At 42.9% G+C, this 18,909-nt stretch overlaps 1 long non-coding RNA gene across 2 annotated transcripts; it reads left to right on the top strand.

Moving 5' to 3' along the window:
* The first annotated feature begins 730 nt into the window (after positions 1-730).
* LOC121110149 lies at positions 731-12,578 on the top strand. 2 transcript variants are annotated; one of them, XR_005858254.2, is made up of 6 exons: positions 731-3,191; positions 3,354-3,518; positions 3,993-4,111; positions 6,111-7,793; positions 10,283-10,450; positions 10,668-12,578. It is a non-coding gene; the product is annotated as an uncharacterized LOC121110149 (long non-coding RNA). The 2 variants fall into 2 exon arrangements; XR_005858252.2 differs by having other exon boundaries at positions 3,993-7,793.
* Positions 12,579-18,909: the final 6,331 nt, after the last annotated feature.

Consider the following 18,909-nt stretch of genomic DNA (forward strand, 5'->3'; position numbering starts at 1 on the left):
TCTCTGCTTAGCTAAAATACATGAGGTGAAGGAATTAAGTGTCACTGAGACATCTGGGAAAAGCTGTCTTACACTTCATTGTAGCATGCATACCCACGTTGTAAATGGCAATCTGTCTTCGCTTCCTTTCCAAGGTCCCTGGTGTTACTGCTCACCCCAGTAGGGCTCCTGGGTTTCCAGTCCTTAGTTCCAAGGCTGAGACAGTGCCAAAGCTATTGTTTTTTTGTATTGGAGTTATGTGATTTCTGTGCCAGAATCTTAAGTAAACCAAGAAAAAATACTAACATTCTTGTGTAAATTTATATAACTTTTTCCATGAAGACCCTCAAAAATGGCAAAAGTCTTGCCTCGTCATTAAGCACATAGCAATGTATGGTATATGTGTGTCTTCTCAAAGGAGCAGTAGTTTGTTCAAAACTCATGTTTGCAGACCAGAGACCAGAGATGTTGGGAAGAATGTCATTATGTATACAGCTCCCACCAAAAGGCCGCTGCAAAGGCACAGATATCTGAGGGGCATGAAATTGGTTTTCCATGCAAACTTCTGTCTACAAGAACTGCTGCTGCTGCTTCTGAACATTCACAAAGTATGGCTGCAATGTCAGTTAGGTTGAGGGCCAAGGACCACAAAAGAGGCAGCATCCCCCAGGTTCCAACATGGCACTGCTTTTCATCAAGCATGGATGTCTTCTCTGTCCCATAAACAGGAGCTCTGCTGGATGGAAGACCAGCAGTCGCCGCCAGCCATGTGCTTGTGCTCTGGGGCCTGCTGGCTTCACTGCTGCCTCTCACCTTGGTCCCCAGCGGTGCTCCCTTTGCTCTCCTACCAGGAAACTCCATTGTACATGAGATCCCAAACGCTTTATAAAGTGCCTTCAAGCCTTAGCCTGCATATCAGCACTTTGTAAAGAACACAGGGATGGAAACGCACGTGCCAAACTCTGAGCAGTGAGACTGATGAGCAGTTCAAGGTTCATCCTGATTAATTGCTTCTTTTCGCAGAATGGTGGGCTGCTGTCTTTTGTTGGAGCAGCCTTTTATTGCTCAGGAGCCCAGACACACCCTGTGAAATCTTCCCGTGTTTTTGGGGTTGGTGGGCGGATGTAGGTCTGCTGCAGAGACCTGCAATGCAGATGCTCAACAATTAAGCTGTAAGTGGACTCCTACACACTTGTAAGGTACACAAGGCCCATGCAGTGCCTGCCAAGTTCCCCAAGCAGTAACAGTTCATGACACTCTTGAGATATCTGCCAGATGCCGACACAGTGTTCTGAAGTTCCTATTTCAGGACATAATTTTAAAAATACTTCTAGCTCAGGATTTAGAGTGCCAAAAAGCATTTGTGTATGAATTGTAATGTAAACCATAAACCCAACAGGAAATATCAGAGCCTTCTCCTCTCGTAGATATGATGCGACTTCGGAGTGTCAAGAAAATGTTCCTTTATTGGCAAGAAAACAAATACATTTTACTGTCCCATACGTGCAAAATGAAACAACCAATTAACATATATCTGGCAAAGAAGAAGTATTTTTACCTTCCAGTATTGCCCACACATCCCAGATTGTATATTGATTGCAACATTTATGAGTATTGCACAGGCGGCAGCTGGTGAAAACTGCTAAGCACTGAGTTTGGCTGACAAGGAGGCACTGCAGTTTTAGCAACTGAATCAGCAATTTGCTCAGCCTGAATTTGCTCGTGTTTCTGGAGCTCATGCTGGGAATCCTCAGTGGCCTAGCAAAAGTTTGAACATAGTTGCTTTCCTATCATCAGCTGGCTGGCGTAGTCGCTCTCAGAGTACATATTCTTATCTTTTCAGTATATACCAAAGTTAATTGCAGTGGAAAAGAAGACACTTGTCTGCTTTATCTAATATAAGATCTACCTTCTTAGGTCTAAGTTCAATAAAAGGTAAGTGTGCATGTGTAAAAGCATTTTAAAATACTTTGAACCTGACCTTATTATTTTCTAAGTTAAGATTCAGATGGGCACAAGGAAGTCCTAAGGTTATTAAGATGCTAACCCTCTTCTTCTCAGTGTATTTTTACAGCGTAAGCACCAAGACAACGATAACTGTGTGATGTACAGAATGCAACTCCCACCCCTGCATCAAGCCATCCTCAAAGTATTTATTTTCTTACCCCAATCTCTAGACCAGAAAAAAAAAAGCACGTATTTCTTGTTTCTGGGACGTCGTCCACTGGCTCTTAGTAACAGCTGAACAGATTCAAATATCCCCTACCACCATTCTGACACCCACCCACTGACACACCTACCGTGCTTCCTACTAAATTCGTGAGGTTAGGTTGAAGAGCCTGCATTCTCTCAAACATGACTGAAGCTAGCTGACAGGAGAAGGGCTGACTAATGGATGGGCTTTGCATCAGCCCTTGTTCCTCTGAGCCCTTGCACCATTAAGTGAAATTAAAGAGTTCAAGGATTGGAGTTATGATACCTCCCTAATTGTTTTGTTCAAATGAATCCAACACTTGTAATAGTGTATTACATGTATTTTTAAATATCTTAAAGCAGCAGCTTTACAACAATACATTGTGTAGCCGAATACAATGAAGCATCTTACTGAAATACCCAACTACTTTCTGTTCTCGGTCCTGCTGCACAAAATCAGCATTTTACACCATGTTATGATAACAAAGAACTTCCAAACAGCCATTACACTGCATGAGTATGTGGGAAACTGCTCATCAGTCATTTACAACAGAGGGAATTTCGCAATCCTGGAAGAAGGACTAGTAAGTATAGTCAAAGTGTTCCTCTTTCATTTTCTCTTTCACCATTTCCATACTAGCCCGGTGTGTAACCAGATAGCTTTCTAAGACCTCTGTTAGCAAGCAGAGTTTGGTGTGCAGGCACCAATCCTAATATTACGGGAGCTCAGAGGTCTTTGAGTGCAGAGCAAATAGCTTTTAAGAGCAATGCCAATTGCTAAAAGGATCATATTACAATAATAGATTTGAAAGCTTATACTCCAAACAGCATTGCGAATGAGAGCTGACAACAGAGATGAATTTTGTGAGCTGCTAGGAGCAGAGCAGGACTTGCTTATTGCACTAATGAACGTGGCTTGTGGGAAAGCTGACACCTCATTGAAATCAGGCCTCTCAATCACCCATGATTACTGTGGGACTCAGAAGGGATGCAGAAGCAGCTACACGATGCTGGATGAGGTAAGCAGGTGAGCCTGTATCCGCATATTCAGTCGCGCTCTGTTCTGAATAAGGTGAATGTTGTTGTGATAAATGTAATAGTAATTAACTCTCACAGCAGATGAAAGAAAAAAAATGAAGGGGTCCTCAAGTAAAGGGAACTAACCTGTGCTACCTTGACAGAAGACACCGGAAGCTATTCAAATGAGAAGAGATGGATGGATAATTCTGACGTTCTCAGCCTCAGTCTGGAGAGGGATCTGGAAGGAGCTGGGAGCCTGCTCAGCTGTTGCTTGACGGACTGCTTTTCATCCATTTTGAGAGGAAGCCTCAGAAGCTGAGCTCTCGGTACTTTTCAGAATGCTTGTGCTTTTGGGGATTCCTAGTGCTTTTATTTACTGTTTCAGAATATTTGCATTCTGGTTTGCGTGTGACATATGCATTGGAAGTAGCTTGAAATCCTGGAGGTTTCTTTACCTGCATGCCTAAATACAGCAGCACCTTGCTTGGCAGACTGAAGAAAAGATTGAGAGTGTTTTGGCTGTAATTTCTGACCATGGTCAAATCAAGACCTCAGTTTCCCCAATCACAGACTCCTCATTTGGACCACACTTAAGCAACAACGGTTTATGTCTCTAAAACAGAAGAGCTATTATCAACTAAGGTTAAAATATATTCAGTCAATCGGGTTCTGGTTTGGGGACGTTATGGATGTTATGTAAAATGAAGTACTGACAAAGTAGCACAGCAATGAAATTCTATTTGTAAGTCCACTGGTTTCCAAACAACTGCTAATGGCAACTTCTTTCTGGACATCAACAGGGCGGGAATGGAGGACGAAGTGAGGTGCAAGGGAGCATGTGGCCCAGAAGAGGCATACAAATCCTGCCTACACACTCTATGCGAACAGCCGGAGCTGACTCACGGGCAGCACAGGATGAGTATGTTCTGCAGCAGATGCCACTCTGTGCTGTATCCCGTGGCTTTCGTATTTTACAAACATCCTGCTGCCTCTCAAATGTCTGTAAGAATGGTTTTGAAAATGTAAGCCAAAGATAAGCAATGCAAAGGTGTCTGCTTGAGTCCACAGGCAGGCAGAGCAAGATCTTCAAAGGTCTGAATGTTTGCCATTCATCTTAATGGCATGTTATTACTAAAGTCATGCAGCAATACACGGGTTAGGGTTGTTAACTATTTCATTGCAGGGTAAAACTTGAAAGGAAATGTTAAATTGATGAATAGCCTGTAGGTATACTTTAGTCATTCTCAATGCCATCTCGTTTTGGCCTTAAATTGCAGTAACATTTTTATCTGAGCTTCGTACTTGCATTATAAAGAACTGTCTAGAAATTATTTCCAGACTGAATTAGCTGGTATTCCGACTGTGATGCTGCTTACCTGACCGTCTATCTTTACATCACAATTTGGCACTTCTGTGGCCATCAGTTTATAAGATTCAAGCTTCTGAGGAGAGCAAGTGGGGCAAATCTTACGTGATAACAAAGATCAGCAAGAGCTACACAATTAAATTAAGACAGAAAAGGTTGATGTGTTGTGTCTTGGCAATTCTGCAAGTTTTGAGACAGATGCTGTCATCTATTTAACTGAGGGAAGCAAATGTCCCTTCTCCAACTAAATGTAAAGTGGAGGGGGACTCCGAGTCAAGTAGAAATTTACAGTAGATCTACCAAATTATTTTTCCTAAGTGGGGCACTGCTGGGACTGCAAAAGAGCTTTTAAAGTCAAACTCATTTTATTATAACAGAAACTGGATCCTGTAGCTTTTTTAACAGATAAAATTTTGCAGCATTTGGAAACAGAATTCCTTCTCACCCACTGTGTCCTGGCAGAAAGGGTCCCTTTTTCGGGCTTCCTCCCAGTTCAGCAGCTCGGGAACTTTCTGTATTGCACCAAAGCCTCCTCTGAGAAAGATCCCTGAGACTCTAGGAAATATCTTTTGTCCCATCACTGAGGCCTGGCTGTGTGTCTGCTCTTCTCAGCAGTTTGCCTGTCTCTGCCTGTGATGCGGGCTCTGTGCCTGCTGAGTTCTCCTCATATCCTCACAGGAGTACTCCCACATTTGACTCAGCAATTAATTATTTTAATTTTATTGCTGTTTAACTGAATTCATATACTATACACTATCTAAAAAAATCGTGTGGAAAATGAGAGAGGCTGATTAGAGAGGAACTATCTGCAGGGTGAGAGGAGAGGAAGCTGAAGGCTATGAACTGTCAGATGAAGGGAATTTTAAGACTAGCTTGGCACTGAGTGTCTGTGGTGAAAGAATATCACGAAGAGCAGTCTCCAGCCAAGTCTTTGGGGGCTGGTTTCTTTGTTCTTCTTTGCTTTAGTGCTTAATCCCATAAAAACTGTACGTGGCATTACTGAAAGAAATGACCCATGAAGAAGATTGGTATGGCTGTCAGAAACAGACAAAACAATGAAGATCTTTGGAAAGAGCTATAGGAGATCGGGTAGGAAGAGCTACGAGAAGTACAGAAATATCAAGCATTGGCAGAAAGAGAAACATGAATGAAAAGAGAGAAACTGTACACGATAAGGTGTTGCTTTGTAGTAATGTTGGAAATACAGTAATATATTCCAACCTCTGCACAGAGTCTTCAAGAAAGGTAAGTCACACACAGGAAGGAAATTATCAGCTATATATGCCTCAACATGAGAATTTAACTCTTCTCACAGGCACCTTTTCCTTTTAATGAACAAAATACAGATTTACTCTAAACATAACAGTTTTGAACGAGTATGTCTAAAGCCTCATTTGTTTGCTGGGCATATCCCTTCCTACAGAAGAATGTGCAAAAAGTATTTTCATATTTAACTTGGACAATATTCTAATTAAAATATATATGTATATATTACTCTTAGCTAGAGGGATGAAACTACACAAATAGCTTTCATTTCTTTTGCTTTTGACAGGACTGCCTGCCTAGCAAATTGAGTGGATACTTCGGTCAGTGCACCTTGAGCTCCAGGAGGCTGTGCAAAGCAGAGCCCCAGCCAGTCCCCTGGTAACAGCAGGCCTCAGGCCGTGCAGCTGCCGGAGTAGATGCCACACCAACAGGGCTCTCATCACGGCAGGGAAACCAGGCTGCTGGCAGTGTGTGACAGGGGGATGCTCTGGACACAAAGGTGCAACGCAGTGCCCTGCCTGCTGGGTTGGAATCCCAGGCAGACAAGTGTCACGCTGCAGGTATGCACGTAGGGTGCTCTGAGAGCCGCTCCTTAATGAGCTGGTAGCATGCCAGCCTTTGATTGGCATGAGGCAACCACATGGGTTTTAATCTCTTCCTCTGCATGCATAGTGACTATTAATGAGAGGATTACTGTGAAGTGGCCTGAAACTGAATGGCATGTGTAGAATCTCACGGCTACATAAGTCACAGGCAAGCTTGGATAGCACAAGAAAGGTGCAGCCTTCTTCACGTTTTCCAAAAAGAATTGGGAAGATCAAATACTCGGTGTCAAACTCTTGCATGGAGGTACCCAAACTCATAACGAACATCAGCTCTAAAAGTTCTGTTGTCACTGCCAGTATGTGAATACCTCGCATGGGTGTCACCTTGTTCCTCTAGCACCGAAAGTCGAGCGGTGGGAGAGGTGATCCCATCAGCTGAGGCAGCTGACAAGCCAGTAACTTCTGCAGATCAGATTGTAAAAAATGTTGTAAACAAGCACGTGCCTGGATTTACCCTGTAGGACGGTATAATACCCGGCTATGGAACTGCAGGGTCGCTGCTTGCCAAAATAAGACTGAATAAGCTGATGTTTTGCAGGTACTCCAGGCTCACCCTCGTCTCCTGAGCACATTCTGCAGCACTTCATAGTTAAGGTTACACAGACACGCTCAGCAAAACAGGATCCTTTCCACCGGGGTGAGGGGAGCAGAGAGATGGCTGCTAGCTGCCAGCCTAGAGTGGAAAGTGAGTCATGGTCATGAAATAGGTCATTTCCACTCCATGTGAACGCTCTCGCATAGTATTCAGGTTAGTTTCTGTAACAAGGAACAGTCTGGGCTCAGGTTTACTTCTGGGCTTGCCGCTTCTGCTGCAGATAAGCAGGAAAAAATAAGCTGTATAAAAATGGGTGTTTTCAGCTGATGAACGTATGACTGTGGATTCTGGCAAAATTATTCTAACTTCCACTGATTGAACATGTGGTTTAGTTTTGTTTCATGCATCCAGGCAGCTTCTTTAAAAAAGAAGAAGAAAAAAATCTCAGTAGCAGCTGCATTGGCTTCCGCTAATATTTGCTTCCCTAACTGAAAACCTGAGCAGTCCAGCAAAAGATGAAACCCTTTCTTTATTCTTATTTCAAATCATGTCTTCGAAATGCGAGTTTCTGCTGGCAGATAGAACACGAGCTTATCTACAGCGAGCGGGAGGCTGTGCTGTGAGCCCTACTTTGGGGAAGCCTCTTTGACCCCAAGCAGGATATTCTACAACATCTGAAGATTGAGTGATGATAGCAATATTTTTTCCAGGACGTTTCTCGGAGAAGAGGGAGGGGTGTGGTTATCGTTGTCATTTCACCGTAGCAGATAGAACGCTGTCTGGAGACACCGCCCTTGCTGGAAAATTGATTAAGGTCTGGATTTGGAAGGTGGGCATTTCCTCTATTTGCAGTTACCGTATTAGGTTTTCACTTAGGGGGGGGGGGGAAGGAAAAGAAGAAACAACCCTGTTTCTCTTGTTCCTGTTACCTCCCTGTGTCACAGCAATTCTCTGCATGAGAACTGCTGCTTCTTTTTTTTCCTCCCCCTCTAGGAACAGTTGCTTTAGGAGTGATTCTGGTAACCTGATACCACTTGATGTATTTTTGCTGGAATATGGAGCCTACATAAATTGCACCATAAGCAAATTTCTTTATAATGGAAGGATCGGGAAGCTGCAGCTTGGCAGGCCGCTTCGTTGGTGTGTGTGTGCTTTTTTTTTTTAAGGTGGATTTTTCAGACACTTCTTAACAGGCGGTGTTTGCTAAAAAGGAGAATTTTGCTGAAAGATATGGGGAATACGTGGTTGCCACTGTTTGTACAGAGCATCCCACCTGTAGGCAAAGAGCCCTAAGTTCAAAACAGATGCTGCCTGCCTGCCAAATACCGCTCCATAACCTGAAAGGAAAACCATTGTTGTTTGCCCTTTCCTATTTGTCTGACTAATTACTGCTGGTGTCACAGTTGCCCAGAGGGCCTTACTGAAAACAAATCCCATCCTCACAGTCTCAAATGCAGACTTCTTTAGATTCAGGATGGAGAGATGTTGGTGACCTGCAACGTGGTGTGACGCAGGTGGGGCCCTTGCAATGCTAATCCCCAAAAGGAGCTGGAACAGAGCTGTGGGTGAGATCAAAGATCTTATCGATCATGGCTAGAAAGAGATCAGCCAAACCAGCAAGAGTGCAGCCCAGGACTGCCCTGCAGTTTGACCCCTCCCTAGCAAGCTGAGCCCGCACTCCAAATCTTTTTCTTTTAAACTGTTTACATTGGAAGTGCTGTTTATTCAAGGAGCCAGAAGAGACTGGAAGTCTTTGGGCATATATAGCAAGTGCTACAGTGAGAGAAGCTTCCCCAGGCTGCTCCTCTAGCATACATTTGGATCCTGTAGGGCTTCTCCTCTGACAGAAGAGGAGAAGAAGTGCCTCAGGGCTCCCTTACTCCTCCTGAGGATGCTGACAGCCAGGCTGTCGGGCAGGGCCTGTACCACCAATGCCACAGCCTCTAACAAAACTCACCACAGCAGCTCTGCCTACCGGTCTCCACTGCCACGTGCTGTGCTTCAGTCAGTGAGAGCCTTTCTGTCCTCATGCTGGCAGTTGCATTTCTTGTCTGGCATGGGCTGAGGTGCTGGGGAGTGTTCTGAACTATGCAGACCATGCAAGCTCTGTCATCAGTCACCCAAAAGGGAGAGCTCTGTTACAACCCATTAATGCTCCCAGACCACTCAGGTTCAGTTGTGTTGTCACTACAGCACTTATCTGTTCCCAGAGCATGCGTGGGGCTGCACCATGCGCCAGCTTTGCTCACAGTGCAGCACGGAGATGCATGTTGTGCATGGTGAAGCTATTCCTCAGGCTGTGCTGCACAGGAATTTCTCCTGATAAGGTAAACCCCTGTGATCCGCCCAGAAATGGACCCTGCTCTGCAGGAGGAAGGGGAGAAAGAGTTTTCCATTTCATTTCTTTCACTGAAAAGCATGCTGCTGACTGAGCAGGTTGGAGCTAGCAGGAGATGCATAGAATCATAGAATCACCTTAGAAAAGACCTCCGAGATCATCTAGTCCAACTGTCCCCCTACCACCAGTATTTCCCCACTAAACCGTATCCCTTAGTTCGACATCTAAACAGGGCGGGAATGCAGCTCTTGCCTTATCACCTGCTGGCCCCTGCCTCGGAAACCCTTTATCACAGCATGACATTTATGGAAGGCTCAACACGCAGCAGAAAGGCTTCTGGATTTGGGACTTCTACTGCTAAATAACTTGTGTGATGATGAATGAGTACTTTAAACTTACAGCACATTGCTTCATTCATCTCCACAACTAAGCGTTTCCTAACAGGAATTTCACCGGGCTCTCTGGAAACTCAGTGTTCATAAATCGCTTTGAGAGCCTTTCCTCAAAGGCTATAAAGACACAAAACATTTCTTCTTGTTATGTACATATAGAGTAAAAACATAACTCCAGATTATAAATCCACAACCAAGTGCTAAAGGCCATTTCAAATCCATGCTGCTCAGGATTTGAGTGCCCTGGAGCACAAGTCACAGCTGATGCACAACACAGCTTTTCTGTCATACTGTTTTGATGTAGTCTACACCAGACCAGTGTGACTCCATTCTGATTCCTAACAAAACAACCCCATCTCCTGATAAAACACCAAGTAAAGTGAAGGGCCTTCAGAAACAGCCGCTGTGGCTTCTCCTATTCAAAGAAAAGTTTATAAGAAAAAGCAGAGTGTGCATCATCGCTTGATACTCATGACAATTAGGTCCCACACCTTAGTTGTGCACTTTAACTATTCAAAGAAAGCTATACCATTAAAAAGCCCTTTTTGAATATGTGTTCATAATATGTGCCAACATCATTTCCCTAAGCAAAAGACCACCTCTGCTGCTTTGCTAACTGATAAGAAGAAGTTGGTCTGTGTCTGCGGGAGGGACTTTCCCCAAAACTCTGCACCTGTGGATACCAGCCATCAGACACCGCCACTTCACATGCACCTCCAGCTCTGAGGGTCCGCCAAAGTCATCCTAGCTTGCAAGGTACACATATTCTCTAGTTCTGGGGTAAGTGGGTTGTTTTCTGTTGTTATTTATTTGTATATATTTCATTTCTATTTTAATAAATGTTTTTTAATGTATTTACTGTATTTCCATTATTATATTTCCAAAAAGGAAGCTGTCTTTTGAAATCAGTTTTCCAGATCGTGTTCTCTTATCCCCTGAGTGCTGCTGAGATTCTATTTCTTTCCTCACACAGATCCTATCCTATATAAAGGACAAGAAATAGGTGTGAGACAGGAGGCAGGAAATGTGTCATTTCACTATAACTGTGCAGAAAATGGTCAGATGCTGTGGATAGTCACTGGGGAAGCTGAGGGAGCCATGCCCCTGAGCATCCATTCCAGCACAGCTCTAAAGGAGTCTATGGCTGAGTTGCTTGGGAGGCAACACACCTAGCACAGAGATACACACTTCTGCCAAGGAAGTCCTTCAGTCTTAGGAACTCCTAAAGATCCACCTGACTTGAACATCTTTTGCTTTTGTGGTGGAACTCAGCTGCAGATCATGGCAGGGATCTTCACCAGCTTGACACATTCACCAAAAGAAGAACAATCTGAGCTAATAAAAGAAGGAAATGAATTAGGAAGCAATTTGTTGAACTGGATTTTATTCTTTACTAAAACTTAAATCTTGTTTGATCGGACTTTTGTTTTTATTGCCTTGTTCTCAGCCTTTTTGCTGTGATTTTAACATTTCCTTTTTGGCTTTTGTAGCCTTCATCCTGATGTACAGAATTCAGAATAAAGGTGAATTTAGTTATCCCATGGGGACATACGAAGGAAAGACAAATCAAACTGAACGAGAGCCTTGGTAGAAAACGCAGCGTATCTAACAATGCATAATTGGCAACAGAAAACGTGTCAGATGGGATTTGTTTGGAGAAGAACTTCCAAAGAAGGCTGAGAGCCAAGCTGAAGTAGTCACCTAAAGTTACTTTAAGATTTATGTGCTGATGATAGACTGTGGGGCAAAGCATTCACACGGGGAAGGCCATGCTCACTAGTTCACTTGGTCAATTCTCAATAAAGAATTACCAGCCCTGAGTGATATTGCTTGGAACAGGTATCTACCATTAAAATTTTAAAAACACGGAATAAAATGCAGATCATCGTGATGTAGATCTTACAGCTCCAGGATGATGCTAAAACTACACTCTATTTGGCTATGGTAACACGTCCAATTCTCATCTGCTTCAGACAGAAAATGTTTATAGAAAAATAACTGAGCAAGGTTAATCAGAACGTACTCAAACTTTTCTGTCTTATCAACAAAATCTTTGTAAAGGTATTCAAACAGTGGGTTGCTTTCCAGAGAGAATAAACAGCAAGGTATCAATAGCAGAGCTTGTAATACACTATGACCTGATAGCAGCCTTTCAATATCTAAAAGGGAGCTACAGGAAAGAAGAGACAGACTCTCTAGCAGGGTGTGTGGTGGTATAACAAGGGCAAATGGTTTCAAGCTTAAAGAGGGTAGATTTAGGCTGGATACAAGGAAAAACTCTTTTACTGTGGGGGTGGTGAGGCACTGGAACAGGTTGCCCAGTGCTGTGGTTGATGCTCCAGAAAGACTGTCAAGAAGAGGCTGGATCAGGCTCTGAGCAACCTGATCTAGCTGTGGTGTCCCTGTTCATTGCAGGGGAGTTGGACTAGATGGCCTTTAAAGGTCTCTTCCAACTCTGAGGATTCTATGACTCTATGCAGGCTATGCAGTCTAAGCTGCTACAAAATAAAGAAATAGCTGCTCATTTGGGGATGTCAGTGAGAGATCAGCATAGCGTTGTTGGCAGGCGGGGAATGCGTTGTTCAAACAGAGAGAGAAATAATAAGTCAAGATACGTGCAATGTTTCATCTTTTCTATTCCCTGTACTCAGGATTAACGCTTTCATGTACGGAATATGCTAGAAGATGGGGATAAGGTGGCAGATGAAATTCATTAATGAGAGACACAAGCCAGGGGACAGATAGAACATGATAAATTGGTCTCCTTGTGCAGAACACTGATTACTAAACCATGATGACTGCTCCGAAAGTAATGCATCCTGTTTTATTATATTGGCCCATTATATCAGAGGCAAATGTTGGTAGTATGGCAGTAGATGCTGAACCTCCCCACCAATATTCCATTATATTTTGTTGCTGTAAGACAGATGGTGGTAGAGGGACAGTCTGACAAAATGGCATCTGACATGGAAGTGTGTATAAAGCAAAGGGGCGGAACTGAATTCCTCCTTGTGAAAAAAATAGCACTCAGCAGTGGCAACAGTGACAGTGGGTCACCTCCACCGGTGCAGATGTTTACAAGCATGAAATGCAGGCTCTGGTTCATTGCTGGTGAAGATGCATAGCAAATGGTGGTGACTGTGTTGAAAAAGTGCTTTGTAGCTGAGAATTTACTCTATCAAGTACTGTTATTGTGCTCCTTGTATCCATTGTTGTTTACATGGAAATAAATAGGAGGCATTACTTTCAGAGATACCTATATATGTACTTCTTGCTGCTTAGGGAAGAGATCTTGGGGTCACTGTGGTTAACGCTCCAAAAATGGTTATGGATGACTCAGAGAAAGTCAGAAAGATTCTAAGAGAGAAGAGTGAAACAAAAACAATCGTTTCACTGTCTGAATTTATCATCCACCTACACTGTGGTTATTGCAGGCAGTTCTGTTCCCCAGCCTCAGAAAGGACTGTCAAGTGAAAGAAAGGTTAGGGAAAGCTACAGGATGATCAGAGCTATGGAATGTGAGGGGAAAGTAGAGAGACTGCAGTTTTTTGTGTTTTGGTTTCTTTTTTATCTTGAAAAAGAGAGAATTGTGAGGAAATGTAATAGCTATAAAACCAAGACAGCGGGGGAGGAGATAGATAGGAAGCACTTACTCATTACAACCTGCATCAGAAAAACTAGAATAATCAGGCAGTATTATTGGTTTAAATCGTTACACACAGAGCACAATTGTGCTGTGGAATTCATTCCCACAGGATGCCATGGCAGACAAAAATAAATTAAGTCACAAGAAAATACCAGACAATTTACAGGGAATACCTCAGTCAAGACCTTAATAATGCAATATGCCCTCTCCTGATCCAGAAAACCTCTAGCTGCTGATGGCTGGACAGGTACATCAGAGAAAAAATCACCTTGTTCATGATGCTTTTGCTCTATCTCTACTCATCTGCTATGGACGACAGTCAGAAATAGGATGCTGGGTCAGACGGACTGGTACAGATGACCATATTGCCCAGGCTTGCACTTGCTGTGTGATCTGGGTAACAGGTCACAATGCCATCAAAAAGTGAGCATTATGTATAAGAGCTGAGTTTTCCAAAGAAACTGCAGCCATTAACGGAGCATTAAGTTGACCAGAAGTGTCAGTAATAATAAAATTAAATACAGAAGTAAAGTCATGCTTTTACAAGTCTTTAGAAATAATAGTAACCTCATTCAATCAACAGAAGATTGATTCATTGGATACCTGCTTTCCTTGCCAGGTTCTTTTTTCCCTTTGGGAGTGCAGAACAAATATAAGAAACCAATCATCAGGGTCCTTAATTTACACCCAAATTAAAGAAACATCATTTATTACAAGGAGGAGTTATTGCTCCACTCAAGGTGGGAATGTGAAACTTTTTAAAGCCAGTGACTTTTTACAGTTCAGTCACAAAACCACTCCCCACAGGGTGTCTGCTAGGTGGCCCTCATGGTGCTTTGCTGCAAGAAAAGCTCCCACGCAAAGGAACAGATTGAGGTACTCTGTGAAAGAGTGAAAAACCCGTAGCTTTTGTCTCAGTATATAAAAGCTCTTCCTAATTCTATTTCAAGACAGATGAACTTTTGATAAATAATAACCCATCTGGGTTCTGCAAATGCCTTGATAGCCATAGAGTGAGTGCCTACCATAGCACAGGTCTTTCTAGACAATGCTACAGAGGCCCCTCCCCCATAGAACAGTGAGTATCAGCACCCGATGGGGACATAATATTTACTGTGGGTATTGTATGGTAACTGTTGAGTCAGGGCCTGAACCACTGATTCAGCACCTGGGAAAGGACCCGGTCAGCCCTGGGAGCACAGGTGAAGGCAATTCTGCTGTGTGACCAGAAGGGGTGGAGCCTGGCTGCGCCTCTCTTAGACCTCATTTAAGGGCTGACCCCTACTAGGAGGGATTTCTGGTTGGAGATCTTTTCTTTGTGGAGCTTTCCCTGTGAGCCTTGATGCGCAAAAATTGGTGAGCACTTTTCCTTTTAACACCATTCCATTTGTGCTAGCCCCTTTGCTGCTATGCCCCTTTATTGCCCTTCCACTGCGCTGACCTTTCTGATTGTAACAGCTATGAAACAGTAAATCAGATATATAAGTATTTGTAAGTAATAAGATACAAATATCAATTAAAAAATATTAATAGCAAATATAAATAAATAACATTAGCATACCTTTAGAAGAACACATGCATATACACTTATGTCTTCAATATATTCAAGTTGCATTTTTTTTTTTTTTTACCAGAAACTGTGCAGATGGATCTGCATGACAGTACTCAAACGCATTCATTATCTCTGGTTATTTGCTTTTTTTTTTTTTTTCCCAGCAATTCTATGCCTTTTGTTTTAAAGAGTTGTCTTTGAACTCCTGTCAAATGTTAGCATTTGCCTAAAATGTTTTGTTTCAGTGAATGGATACGTCTGTGGATTGTTTGAATAAAACTGACTGTAATATAGAAACTTTTCTGCAAAAAACTTTTGGTAGCTTTTCACTCTACAGGAAAGAAAGGACATTTTTTTTGTTGAAAAGGATTTCTCAGATACAAATTTTTGACTAGTTGTAAGAGAATGTCAAAGAAAGGAAAACATTTGGGTCTCTTGACTCTTGCCAACTCCTGCTGCTACTATTTATTTTTAGTTTATTACTTTACTTTTTTTTTATTACCAAGCATTTATTATTACTGTAATGGTGCCCAGAGCCCTCGCCACCATAGTGACTGCACCTTGCAAGCAGGACAGTGCTCGCGGCCCCAAGCTGATGAAGTTCAAGAAGTGTTTGGATTACACTTTCAGACATAGTGTTTGAATTTTGGGTGGCGTTGCATGAAGCTGGGGGTTGGACTTTGATCCTTGTGAGTCCCCTCCAACTACGGATATTCTGTGAGTGATGTGGACCATGTGGAGGGAGTGAGAGAAGACTGATGAAACTTTAGTGAAAAGTCATAAGGAGCTGTATCTGCTGAGGTTGGGAGAAGGGGCTTCAACACATAATGCTCCTTCTGTGTCACTCAGTCTAGTCACTCAGAAGAAGAGCAGACTTGGATAGTACACCAAATGTTGAATCCATGTTCTTTATAAATACAGAGGGGTTAAGAAGAAGGTATGAGGAGGCTGAAGACACCCTTGATTAGAAGGCTAAGCACCTGATAAAGGAGTCAAGTGGAAAAGATGAAGGTGGAGGGGTGTATGGCTGAATAAGAGAGGGGCTGGTGATTTTGCTGTCAAAGCAAAGGACTGGGAGGTTTTGACTGGGAGCACCTGAAACAAGCATGATGTAAGCCTGAAGAATAAGGAAATGAAGGGCTGAAGAAGATCAGGCTGGTAGGGCATTGAAGCAAGGTGGGGATGCAGGGATGTAGCAGCACTCTCCCAGCCAGTACTATAAATAGAAATAATTCCCTTGAGGCTAATGGATTCAGTTTGGCTTTCATTAGGTGAGGACAGTGAGGGGATGAAAGAAAATGATGACGGTCATGCTAGAGAGAGCTCTGGAACATAACTCATCTCTACAATGACTGACTCAGGCAGGGCCACACAGCCACGGATAAAACAGCTGGGGAAATAACTCCCTGCTTGCCTTGGTGCTGAGGCTGGGGGACAGAAAGTGAGTTACCTACTGCCACTTTATGTCAGCAGTGGCGTAATATTAATCTTCTAATGATCTAAGTTAATAATAAGCAATAAGGACTGGTGGTGGCTTATTCCGTGTAAATTAAGGCAACGATGAGTAAAATATAATCAGATACACAATAAATGTTAATTAACACATTAGAGACACTGAGACAATCACTGGCAAACATGATTGTAATTGCTTGAATAACGTAGGAGTTGAAGAGCAGATGTAAATTAAGTTAAATGGATAGCCTCAGTGACAGAGAAGAGATATTTAACAGGTAGTAAAATCAGCAGAGATGTATTCTGCAGAGCACTGAGAAGATAACACAGGGATGACAAGGGCAGTAATGTAGCGCTGCATATCAGACATTCTGCCTATTACGTAGCCATTATTTCTACCTCTTTATAAGAAAAATGTCATATAAAACACCTATATTCAGTACATCAGAGAAATCATGTCTGCGAAATTCACTAGGGCAAGTCTGAAACAGCGTGGAAAATTTATCATTTATTTTGAGGCAATAATCTGCCTCAATACCTGCCACAGGAATGTATTAAATACATTATTTGCAACAACCACTACTGAGAATGAAATCCAGGTAGGCTCAGCGATTTATAGCAAACAAGGGTGAACTGGCACGTTAAACCTGTAGTTTGTTTACAGGATTCACATTAGCGGCCCCATACAGAGAAAAATGCAGTTTGTTGTAATACAATGGTTATTGTACTTTGCTTTTGGCTGCTGGGAATTGTGCTGTAACTCAGATCATGCCAACAAAGAAAAAGACTCTACCTGAAGTGTTGCTTTCATATGGCATTTGTGTTGCTGATAAACAGGAAAACGTTTGCTCCACATCTTGGTGTAAGGACACTGTGAAGCAATAAATGGTTTCTGAGCCGGAACACAGTTGTTGTAGCATGTATTTTAAGGCTAAGTTCTGAAAAGTGGTGTGTTGAGATGGGAATTCTTTTGTTCATTTCTGTTTGTTCACTCCTTCGTTCTCTTCCAGTCTCTTAGCCTCTTTCATAAAATTTAGAGTTGCAGGAGGCAGACCTTTACCTCTACAGCTACTGCTCTTTGCTGGTGCTTGCCTGTGGCTCATGTGGCAGGGGTACATGAAGCCTTGCAGAGTGATGCAGGCAGAACTGGGCCTCTGTGAGGGAGCTGCCACGCTGAGCTCTGGAACTTCACACGCGCTCTTAGATGGGAGAGAGCTGCACCTTCAGGTCAGGTTTTAATGGGGTTTCTCCTAATCTGTGGTCTTTCTACCGTCTCTCATCTCCAAATATCTATTTCCTAGATTATGTTCTCAAGGGACGGTAGGTGGGAACTTTAAAAACTCCAGAGAGAAAGGATAAGGAGTTCTCTTTCTTCCACATAACATGGCATATTTGTCTTCCAAAGTAAACCGTTCTCTATATAATTCAGTTAAAAACTAAAAAAAAAAATCTCTTCTGAAGAGAGAATGAGTGAAAGTTCCTGCTTTGAAAAACACATTTTTACGTTCTGTATTTTTGGAAGGGATTTTTATTGTGCATTTTTCTGCTTAATTGTTTCGTTTTTGTTTAGTGGAGAGGAATTCAAGGGAGTGAAATTAAGCCTGTGAACTAGTACCAGTAATCACATTAAACATGGGAGAATTGAACTAGCAATTTCCCCCAGCTGTAAGCAGTTTGTGAACCAGGCAGTAAATCTACTGCCATCCACCACAGAAAGAGCTGCTGCCTTGTTTCCCTCCCCTCTGCCTTTGGATTTCCTTTGTATTTGGCTGGGTGTTTTAAACCCTTGCCCACATTCAGGACGCGATCCAAAAGCAGCCAATGGTTTCCTTCTTTGCAATCCTTGACCAGGGCAAGGCCTTTGAGCATTAAGCATGCTTCAGAGAACGAGCACAAGGAGACCGTCAGGTACCGTGGAGCTTCCAGTGCTGCAGGACTCGGAAAGTAGGTCAGTCACCCCAGGAGGAGGGGAGAAAGAACTTGTTTTCCTTTCTGTCCTGTCAATGTTGCTCCAAACCCAAAGGAAAACAACCATTTCCCACAAGCTGTATGGCTACTGCTGTTCACAGTGTTGGCCTTTTAATCTTTTTTCTGCCCTTAACTTCGAGCTTCTGGTGCTGTTCAGGTGCACAGGTGTGTGGAGAGGCCCAGAGCAAGCCGATCCCCCCAAGTACCCCAGTGCTGGGCACTGCAGCACGCTGCTTCTGCTGCTCCCAGCTTTACAGAAAGACCTCCTTTCTCTGCCCTGGCTTTAATTTCCTCATTAGTCCTGCAAACAGGCTTTTTTTTTTTTCTTTTATTTTTTCTCCCCTCTGCATTAAAAAAAAAAAAAAGCTTTGCAAAAAAGAGGGCTTGTACTTGGCATGTAGCACAGTAACCTGAGCATAATAAACAAGAGTGGCTGTCCCCATAAATAATAAAAGGAATGTTTCTACTCACATGGCAGCTTTTCAAAGGAGAAAAGGCAGGGAATAGGTAGCCCTGCACTAATGTGCACGTCTCAAGCTCTAATCCCCATTTCTGTTGGTTTTTGGGGTTTTTTTTGTGTTTCTTTTTGGCAGGCCA

This window comes from Gallus gallus, chromosome 3, assembly GCF_016699485.2.
Source record: "Gallus gallus isolate bGalGal1 chromosome 3, bGalGal1.mat.broiler.GRCg7b, whole genome shotgun sequence".
Classification (NCBI taxonomy): Eukaryota; Metazoa; Chordata; class Aves; order Galliformes; family Phasianidae; genus Gallus; species Gallus gallus.